This window comes from Vicugna pacos, chromosome X (genome assembly GCF_048564905.1).
Source record: "Vicugna pacos chromosome X, VicPac4, whole genome shotgun sequence".
Taxonomy (NCBI): domain Eukaryota; kingdom Metazoa; phylum Chordata; class Mammalia; order Artiodactyla; family Camelidae; genus Vicugna; species Vicugna pacos.
The window spans coordinates 40,836,531-40,848,386 of NC_133023.1; positions in this window are offsets into that span (position 1 = coordinate 40,836,531).

Genomic DNA, 11,856 nt, shown 5'->3' on the forward strand with positions numbered 1-11,856 from the left:
GCATAATATTCAAACATTAATTAATTAGTCATGCCAATAAATGTAAAGTTGTGGCTGTAAAAATGTTCTGAAGGAGAGATCAACAGTAGGCGGTGTGATAGTACTTAGAAATTTTGTTCCCAGGTTACAATGATAAACTTAAAAAAAATTGACTACTAACATTTAAATAATAAATTTATGATTAACATTTTGATGTAATTTCAAATTTACTCTTGAATACAAGAATTTCAATATATAATAAGAATTTGGGGGTTTGGCCTTAGCTTTGGCTGATTACTGTTTATGATACCTGGCCAAGCAGCATTTGTCCAAACTGTGAATTAGGTGAACATTTGTCACCTACCTGGCACCACCATGCCTCTCTGTGGTGAATAGAATTTGAGGTAAGCCTCTTAAGATTCCCATCATCTGGTATTCATACCTCTGTGTAATCCCCTCCCCTTGAATTTGAGCAGGACCTGTGGCTTGCTTGTAACCAACAGGATATGGCAAAGGTGATGGAATGTCAATCCTGTGAATATATTACATTATGTGTAAGACTCTCTTGCTATCCAACTTGTTTTATTCATTTTTTTATTGAAGTATAATTGACTTATAATATTAGTTTCAGGTATGCGACATAATGTTTTGATATTTTTATATATTACAAAATTATCACCACAATAATTCTAGTCATCTGTCATGTAAATTTATTACAATATTATTAACTATATTCCCTATACTGTACATTACATCCCCATGACTTATTTATTTTATAACCTGAAGTTTCCACTTAATATCTCTCACCAGTTTCACTCATCCCTCCACTCCCTTCCCCTCAGCAGCCACCAGTTTGTTTTCTGTATCTCTGAATCTGTTTCTGCTTTGTTAATTTTGTTCATTTGTTTTATTTTTTATATTTCTCATGTAGGTGAAATCATATAGTATTTGTTTTTCTCTTTCTGACTTATTTCAGTTATTAAAATACCCTCTAGGTCCATCCATGTTGTAGCAAATGGCAAGATTTCATTCTTTTTTATGGCTAGTTATTATTCCATTGTATCTATCAATGGGCACTTAGGTTGCTTCCATAGTTTGGCTGTTGTAAATAATGCTGCAGTGAACATCAGAGTACATATATCTTTTTGAACAAGTGTTTTTTCCCCTTTGGGTAAATACCCAGAAGTAGAATTGCTAAATTGTATGATAGATCGATTTTTAATTATTGAGGAACCCCCATACTGTTCTCCGTAGTGACTGCACCAATTTGCATTCCCACCAACAGTGCATGAGGGTACCCTTTTTTCCACATCTTCAGCAAAACTTGTTATTTGTTGCCTTTTTTATTATAGCCATTCTGACAGGTGTGAGGTGATATAGCATTGTACTTTTGATTTGTATTTCTATGATAATTAGTGATACTGTGCATTTTTCATGTGTCTTTTTGCCATCTGTATGTCCTCTTTGGAAAAAGGTCTGTTCAAGTCCTCTGCCAATTTTTTAATTGGGTTGCTTGTTTTTTTGTGATGTTGAGTTATGTGACTTTTTTGTGTATTTTGGATATTAACCCCTTTTCAGATATGTCATTAGCAAAATATCTTTTTTTCACTCAGTAAGCTGTCTTTACATTTTGTTGATAGTTTCCTACTCTTTGCAAAAGCTTTTTAGTTTGATGTAGTCACATTTGTTTATTTTTATTTTTGTTTCCCTTGCCTGAGGAGAGAAATTTAAAAAAAATATATTGCTAAGACCTATTTCAGAGTGCACGCTACACTGTATGTTTTCCTCTAGGAGTTTCACTATTTCAGGTCCTACATTTAAATCTTTAATCCATTTAGTACTTTATATATGGTGTGAGAAATAATTTCAGTTTGATTTTTTTGCTTGGAGTTGTCCAGTTTTCCAAACACCATTTATTGAAGAGGCTATCTTTTCCCCATTGTATATTCTTGCCTCATTTTTCATAGATTAATTGACCATATAAGTGTAGGTTTATTTCTGGGCTCTCTATACTGTTCTGTCGATCTATGCATCTGGTTTTGTGCAAGTACTGTACTGTTTTGATTACTATAGCTTTGCAGTATAGTCTGAAATCAGGGAGCATGTTACTTCCAGCTTTGTTCTTCTTTCTCAAGGTTGTTTTGTCTATTTGGGGTCTTTTGTGTTTCCACACAAATTTTAGAATTATTTATGTGTTCTGTGAAAAATGCCATTGATATTTTGATAGGGACTGCACTAAGTCTGTAAATTGCCTTGAGTAGTTAGGTCATTTTAACAATATTAATTCTTCTAATTCATAAGCATGAAATATCTTTTCATTTGCATCATCTTAAATTTATTTCATTAAAGTCATATTTTTCTGAGTACAGATATTTTGCCTCATTGGTTAGATTTATTCCTAGGTGTTTTATTCTTTTTGATGCAATTATAAATGGTATAATTTTCTTGATTTTTCTTTCTCATAGTTTTTTGTTAGTCTAGGGAAACAACAGATTTCTGTATGTTAATTGTTCATTCTGCAAATTTACTGAGTTCATTTGTTAATCTAACAGTTTTTGTTGGAGTGTTTGTGGTTTTCCATATATAGCATCATGTCATCTGCAAATAGTGTCAGTATTACCTCTTTTCCAATTTGGTATTCCTTTGATTTCTTCTTCTTGTTTGATTGCTGTGGCTAGGACTTTCAATACCATGTTGAGAAAAGGTGGCTAGATCAAGCAACCTTGTCTTGTTCCTGATCTTGTAAGAAATGCTTTCAGCTTTTCACCATTGAGTATGATGTTAGCTATTGATTTATTATGTTGAGGTAAGACCTACTGACTTCCCTTGTTTATATTTCTATCATTATTAAGCTAATGAATATGATAGCTAATGAATATGACAGGTGACCATATAATTATTATTTGCACACAAGCTTAAGAATGCCAGAAATTAAGTTTTTGGTAGATTGTATTATATGTTGAAAATAATTTATTCCTTCCCCACCCTGTAGACAGAGTATACCTTACTGCCCCATTGTCTTTGGGATTGGCCAGATACATGACTTACTTTAGTCAATAGAATGTAAGTAGATGAGGTGTACAGACTCTAGAATAGTCTCCATGATCCTCACCTCCTGGTGTTCATGCCCTTGTGCATGAGTGTGGGTGGGACTTGTAACATGCCTCTAACTGACAGAATATGGCAAAGGTGATGAAATGACACTTCCATGATTACACTGCATTTCATAAGATCTAGTCTTGTTAATAGATTCATGAAGTAGTCAGCCCTATTATCACATTGCAAGGAAATGTGGGGCGGTCTCTAAGAACTGCAAACAGCATTTAGAACTGCAGGCAGCCTCCAGAAGCTGAGGACAACCTTTAGGGGATGAAGGTAGCCTTCAGCTTACAGTAAGCAAGTAGCTGGTGAAACATTTAAGCAGAGGACCCAGTTAAGCCATGTCCAGACTCCTACCCACAGAAATGTGAGATAATAAATGTGTTGTAAGCTACTAAGTTTTTTGTAACTTATTATATAGCAATAGATAATATAATGGATATGGCATACCCTACATCAGAGAAGGTTTAAATACCCTTTCATGGTTTGGCTCTGTCTCCCTCAAACTTTAGCCTTTCAACAAAAGGAGAGTGTGCCAAAGAGAGTGGCAGTTCCTTTAGCTTGGGTCACTGAATGAGAAGATTCACGTAGCCACCTGAACCCAGCCAAATCAGCGAAGCTGTAACTAACCATTAGCCCTCATGTAAGATACATAGGAATGTTTGTTGTCATAAGCCACTGAAATTTAGGAACCATTTGCTGCTGCAAAAAAAGCCAATTAATTCAAAGTTGAAGAATATATTGGCTATTCAGTCTTCAAATATCAAAGCCAAAGCTAAGGAATGATGTCATCAAGATGGTGAAGTAGGAGACCAAGCCTCTGTTTTCCTACAAAGATCAACAATAACATAGCTGTCCACAAACAGAAACAGCTCTTGGAGACCATAGGAATCCACTTAAGAAACTTCAGCAACACAATGGAACAAAAAAACCTAAGAATAACCACATAAAGAGAGAAGGAAAAACAGCTTCATTTTGCCTGCATCATTCCATCCCCCAAGCTGACAAATTACTTACTGCCAAGAAGTAACTCCCCAGCTTGAAAGAGTTTCATTGCAGGGAAAGGGCGAATGGGTTGAGTAACCAGCTTCCCCAGACTTTTGGGGCACCTTACGGAGGATCCATTTCAGTTTCGTCTCATCCAGAGACCAGCAAAGGTGAGACATATAGATGTGGCAAGGAACAAACCAGGCTACCAGTATTAGCTATGCAGCAGGAGAGACTGTGGTTCCCAGTGGCCTGCTCTGTAGAGAACACCATGTTTTTGCCCCTGAAGAAACCAATGGCCAGCACAGCCTCTGTGGACCTCCTGCAGATTTCACTGGTTTTTGCCCCATAAGTATTTGCATTCATAGATGCCAGCTACCCAGCCTAGACCCCGTGGATGGCCCTAACTGCTATGTGAGTGCTTGGAGCTAGTCCCTCTCATCTCTGGCCTCTACTGCTGTTTCTGTGCCCATTGAAAGATCCTGCAGCCAAGGCTCTCACAGCTGCTTATAGGTCTAGAATTGGTCCTATATCCAGTCACTGGCCAGCACCAATGGGCTCACCTGCAGCTGGCCTTCCCCTGCCCCCCAGCTATGCACCTGCAAGCCCCTGGCCTGACCTTCATCACTCATATCCACTGATGTGAACAGACCCATGTGGAGACCCTGCAGCCACTATAGTGCATGCCAACAGACAGGACCCCTGAAACTGCTGTGGACCTGGCTCTGCTCTGGTCCTGTCTCCTGTCTTTAGCCTCTACCACTGGGCTCAACTGCAGCTAGCCCCTCCAGCTTTGCACCAATATAACTCCAACCGACTCCATTCCCCAGCCTCCACTGCTGTATGTGCAACCATGGGGAGACCCTACAGCCACAGGTGTGCACACTAATAGCCAGGGCCTCCAAAGTTCCCAGTAAACCCACAGTTGGCCCAAACCCTTACTGCTGGCCCTGGGACCCACCACTGTCTGTGTGTGTGTCTCCAAGCAGCCTCTGCCACTATACAGGCACCTGAAGCTGGCCCCCATAGCCAAGCATTTGCATGCCACCAGCTTCAGCTATTGCCACTGCCTTCCTGGTCCCTAGTTGATAGACCTGGAGGTGTAACTGAGGACCCCAACATCCTTTGTAGCATTGCAAAACACCACAGTGCTCACCACAAATTTATTGATGCTGTGAACCCCAGCATCCTGAGCTGACAAGACATCACGACCACCTCAGATCTGGAGCCACCACATGCCCCCACATTTGTGCCCTGTACCACTAGATCCAGGGTCACATCATGCTCCAGCATGCCCCACTTACAAGTGAAGGCCTTTCCTTACCAAAGTCTGTCCATAAAGGCTTCAAGAGATGACTGCTTCTTCAAGCATGAGGAACCTATGCAAGACTACAGGGATCACAAAGAATCAGGGAAATATGATACCACCAGAAGAACACAGTAAACTTCCAGTAGCTGACCCTAAAGAAATGGAGTTTGTGAATCACGTGACAAAGAATTCAAAATAATTTTTCTAAAGATACTGAGAGAGCTACAAGAGAACACAGATAAACAATTTAACAAAATCAGAACACAATAAAAAAACAAAATATAAGCCCAATAAAGAGATATAAAACATAAAGAAGAACCAAACAGAAATTTTGGAGTTGAGGATACAGTGACTGAACTGAAGAATTCAACAGAGAGCTTCATCATCAGACTGGACCAAACAGATGAAAAAATCAGCAAGCTCAAAGACAGATCATTTGAAATTATTCACTCAGATGAGCAAAAAGAAAAAAAAAGAGAAAGTCTACAGGACATATGGGACACTATTAAAAGAAACAAACTATGCATTATTGGAGTCCCAGGAGACAAGAAGAGAGAGTTTAAATAAATAATGGCTTGAGAACTTCCCAAACCTGGGGAGAAATTTGGACATCCAAGTTCATGAAGTTAATAGACCTCCTCATAATTTCTATCTAAGACAATCTTCTCTAAGAAACATTATAATAAAGCTGTCTAAAATCAAATAGAGAAAAGATTTTAAAAGCAGCAAGAGAAAAAAATCTCTGTCATACGAGGGAATCCTGTAAGGCTATCAGTGGATTTCTCAGCAGAAACCTTGAAGGCCAGGAGAGAGTGAGATGATATATTCAAGAGTGAGATGATATATTCAAGGTGCTGAAAGAAAAAATAACTGCCAACCAAGATAACTTTACCAGGCAATGTTGTCCTTCAGAAATGAAGATGAGAGAGGGGTTAATAGCTCAGTGGTACAGCTTGTACTTAGTGTGCATGAGGTCCTGGGTTCAATCTCCAGTACCTCCATTGAAAAAAAAAAAACAAAGATGAGGTTAAAGCCTTTCACAAAAAGACAAAAGCTAAGGGAGTTCATTACCACCAGACTTGCCTTGCCTTACAGGAAATGCTAAAAAGAGTTCTTCAAGCTGAAATGAAAGGATGCTAATTAGTAAAATGAAAACATAAGAAAATATATAACAAACTATTAATGGTAAGTATATAGTCAGATTTAGAATACTCTTAATACTATAATATGGTGGTGTGTTGACCACATAACTCTAGTATAAAAGTTAAAGGACAAAAGTTTTAAAAATAGCTACAAATTTTGTTAATGGCTATGTCAATTGTGACATCAAAAATATAAAATAGAGGGGAGCAAAAGGGTAGTTTTTGTATGCAATCAATATTAAGTTGTTATTAGCTTAAATAGACTATTACATCAATAAAATATTTTCAATAAGCCTCAGGGTAACCATAAAATAAAATGCTATAATAGCTGAGCACAAGATACAGAGAAGGGAATCAAAGTACACTACTATGAAAAATCATCAATTCACAAAAAGAGGACAATAAGAAAAGAAAAAAGAAATGAAGGAACCTCAAAACAGCCAGAAAACAAATAATAAGATGTCAATTGTAAGTCCTTACCTATCAATAATTACTTTGAATGTAAATAGATTAAATTCCCCAATTAAAAGGCATAAAGTGGCTTAGTGATTAAATAAAAACAGGACCCAGCTATCTACGTTGCCTATAAGAGACTCATTTCAGTTTCAAGGACACACATAGGCTAAAAGTGAAGGGATGGAAAAAGATATTAGATAAAAATGGAAACCAAAAGAGATCAGGTTTATTATACTTACATCAGACAAAATAGATTTATTTTTCTTATTGAGTGAAAGATTCTTTGAATTCTATAGTGATTTACAATTTTTTAAAGTTTCACATACATGATTTCATGTAATCCCATAATAACCTTTTTTTCCCCTACTCCCTATGTTGCCCCTCCCCTCTTGGATCTCCCCACTGGTAACTCCTGGTTTGTTGTCTATACTGGTGAGTCTGCTTTTTTTGTTTGTTTTGTTTTATTCACTAGTTTGTTGTATTTTTAGATTCCACATATTCATTTACAATAGCATCAAAAACAATGAAATACTTAGAAATAAACTTAATCAAGGAGGTGAAATATCTATATACCAAAACCCATAAGAAATTGATGAAAGAAACTGAAGAAGACAAATAAATGGAATGATATCTCATGTTCATAGATCAGAAGAGTTAATATTGTTAAAATGTCCATACTACCCAAAGTCATCTGCAGAAGTCAATGCAATCCCTGTCAAAATTCCAGTGGTATTTTTCACAGAAATAGAAAACAATCCTAAAATTCATATGAAACCACAAAAAGCCCACAAAATCCAAAACAATCTTGAGAAAGAACAAAGTTAAAGGCACCACATTTCCTGATTTCAAATATATTACAAAGCTATAGTAATCAAAACAGTATGGTATTAGCATAAAAATACACCTACACCAATTAAACAGAATTAAGAGCCCAGAAGTAAATCCATGCATACATGGTCAACTAATGTTTGACAAGGGAGCCGAGAATAATCAATGGTGAAAGAATAGCTTCTTCAATAAATGGTGCTGGAAAAATTGGATAGTTACATGCAGAACGGTGAAATTGGACACCTCTATCTTACACCACTCACAAAAACTGACTCAAAATGGATTAAGGACTATTCAGACCTGAAACCATAGAAATTCTAGAAGAAAATATAGGTGGTAACATCTTGGAAATCAGTCTTGGCAGCAATTTTTCTGGATTTGATACCAGAAGCAAAGACAACAAAAGCAAAAATAAACAAGTGGGACTACATCAAACTAAAAAGCTTCTACACAGCAAAAGAAACAACCAACATTGAAAAGGAAACCTGTGGAATGGAAGACAATATTTGCAAACCATATATCTGATAATGGATTAATATTCAAAATATATAAGGAACTCATACAAATTAACAGCCAAAAAGCAAGCAATCCAATTAAAAAATGGGCAGAGGACTTGCATAGACATTTCTCCAAAGAAGACACACAAATAGCCAACAAGTACATTTAAAGGGGCTCAACATCACTAATCATGAGTGAAACACAAATCAAAACCACAAGGAGATATCACCTCATGTCTGTTAATGGCTATTACCAAAAAGACAAGTGATAGCAAATGTGGGTGAGGATGTGGAGAAAAGGGAACCTTAGTACACTGTTCATGAGAATGTAATTTGGCACAGTCACTTTGGAAAACAGTATGAAGGATCTTCAAAAAATTAAAAATAGAACAATCCTATGATCCAGCAATCCCACTTCTGGGTATATATCCAAAAGAAATGAAAGCATTATCCTGAAGAGATGTCTGCACTCCCATGTTCACTGCAACATTATTTACAATAGCCAAGACATGGAAAGAAACTGAGAGTTCATTGATGGATAGATGGATAAACAAAATGAGACATATATTTTATAATGTGTGTGTGTGTGTGTGTGTGTGTGTGTGTGTGTGTGTGTGTGTTTGTGAAATAATGTAGTCAGCCAAAAAAGGGGAAATCTTGCCATTTTCCACAACATGGATGGATCTTGAGGGCACTATGCTACATGAAAGAAGTCAGTCAGAGAAAGACAAATACTATATGATCTCACTTACATGTAGAGTCTGAAAACATCAAACTAATAGAAATAAAGAGTAGAATGGTAGTTTCCAGGAGGAGGGGAGTTGGGGAAATGAGGAGATGTTGGTCAAAGGGTGTAAACTTTTGGTTATAAGATAAATAAGTTCTGGGGATCTAAGGTACAGCATAGTGACTATAATTAATAATACTGTATCTTATACTTGAAAGTTGCTGTGAGAGTAGGACTTTAATGTTTTCATCATAACAACAACAACAATGATGACGAAATAGTAATTATATGAAGTGAAGGATGTGTTAACTAACCGTATTGTGGTAAATATTTCAGAATATATCCATGTAGAAAGTCATCACATTGTACATCTTCAACTTACACAATGTTTTATTTAAATTATATCTCAATAACCTGGGATAAAGAGCCAAAGCCATAGGTGAACCTGTAAAGCAGATTTGGCCAGATGATGAGGCTGAAGCCAAAGTGATGGGTCTTCAGACATTGGAGCATGCAGAGCCTCATTGGCAATGGAATAGGCTTTGGAATATGTTAAAATGACTTAAGAAGCAGGAGTGACATAGTCCTATTTGAATTTTGGCAAGATTGCCCTGTGTATAGCATGGAGAATAGACTATAGAAGGCAAGAGATGATAAAGGGAAAGCAGCTAACAGGCTAATGCTGTGGTTTAGAAGGTAATAGTTGTGGAAATAGAAGGGACTAGATTGAGACAAATTTGGGAGATCAAATTGACAGGGCTTGGTGATGGTGGGATAAGGAAGAAAGGTGAAGGTATCCAGGATCACTCTAAGATGTCTGTCCTTCCTATTTGGTAAGATAGGAGTTATCATTCATGGAAATATAAAGAACACTGGAGGGAACAAGTTATGGGAAGGAAAGATCACATGTTCAGTTTCAAACATGGGGTTTACAATGTCATTGAGCCTTCCAAGTAGATATAAAGCTTTGGAACCAAGATGTGACCTAGAGATATAAATTTGGGAGGCAGCTTTATAAGGGAGGTAAACTGTAACCATGGTATGGATGAGTTTTCTGATGGAAGGGTGAGGCAGAGAGAACACAGTGAGAAGACAAGAGGGGAGAGAATTAGGTTTCAAGACATTCCAACATTTAATAATTGTGTTGAGGAGACTAAGCCAGCATAAAATATCTCCAGATTGTGAAGCCCCCAGTAGAGGCTTCATGAATGCATCCCTCTCATAAAATATTACTACCCCATACTTTTGAAGTGTTTACAATGAGCTATGTGCCACTGTGATAAGTATTAGTGGTATACATTACTTTTTGCCCTGGAGAAGCCCACAGCCTCAAGGGAGAGACAAAAAGCATAAAGAATTATCTTTCCCAAATACCATACAATCTTTATTAAGATAATAAAAGGGATATTTCCAAAAGAGGTGAAATCTGACTTGACACCAAAGGACAAGCTGTAATTAGTTAAACGGAGGAAGTCAGGGGAGGGATTTTCAGGGAGAGGAATCCACCTCTCTGAAAGCACAAAGGGATGAGACTGCATGCAAGTTTGGAGACTTGGCTAGAGTTAAGGATGACTGTGAGGTGTCTGGAGTCCTAGTTGGAGAAGAGATGGATACACAGGCAATAGATCACAAAGGGCCTTGTATGCAAGGAATCAGGACTTTATCCTGTGGGCAGGGAGGCTAATTAGAGGAATGTGGTCTTGTATGCCATTTGGGGGCCAGGTGTGGAAAGTACAGTAATGTGCACCCCTGTACTCAGAGCCTGGAGCCAGGCAGGGTTCTTTAATAATCATAAAACTATCCCCTTCACAGACCTGACAAAGCAACACTAAGTCTCAGAGGGAGGGCAGAGATGGCTCTAGGTTTAAGGGTCTAAGCGCCATTACAACAAGGTCCAGAAGACACGTGGTTTTCTTCATTTTTGGATTGTTCAGTAACAGACATGGTTTAGGCTATGCTTTGTTAAAACTGGATTTGTTTATAAAAGGTTTTAGTAACTGTCTGATTCTTACCACAGGCTTACTTAAGAGCTACCAGGCTGGGGGAATGTGACCAAAATTATGTTCTAAATGCATTGCATTACATAATTTATCCACAGTCCTTTTCTATCTGCCACTCCTCACTCTTCACTGCCTATTCATTTTTTTTTGTGGCAGGGGGATTGCCAGTTGATTTCCAATCTCACTCTAATAACTCCCTACAGATCTGCCACAATGTCTCCAAAATGTCTTTATTTTATTGAAGTATAGTTGATTTACAATATTAGTTTCAGATGTACAACATAGTGATTCAATATCTTTATAGATTATACTCTATTTAAGGTTTTTATAAACTAATGACCACTGCCTAATTTTCTAAAAGAAAAATAAAGGTTTCCTATTTCTAAAGTTTAAATATACAATCATTTATGAGATGCCAAACAGTAGCTGTTGAAGCTTAGGCCAAATAAGAGATTTTTCCCAATTAGGAGCTATCATTTGCTGTATCTACTAATGGGTTTGTTCTGCTGTTTTACCTTTATCAAACTAAAAAATGTGGACAGATCAGGGTACAGATTAATTTTTCCAGTACTTTGACTTATTCACATTTAAACTAATGCATTTTCAAGTTGGAAAGACTTTTCACTCATGGCCTTTTCCCAAATTATTTCCTCTGCAAAAAATATGACCAGCTCAGCACCTGAGGAAGTGAGTTCCATTAATTATATTTTTTAGATGGAAAATCAGTAGCTGGGAGAAAAATTGGAATTCAAACCATGTTGTTTTACTCAGTTAGCAGCAGTGAACAAATCTGGGATGAAGGAACATATTTAAGTTACAAAGAATGGTCTTT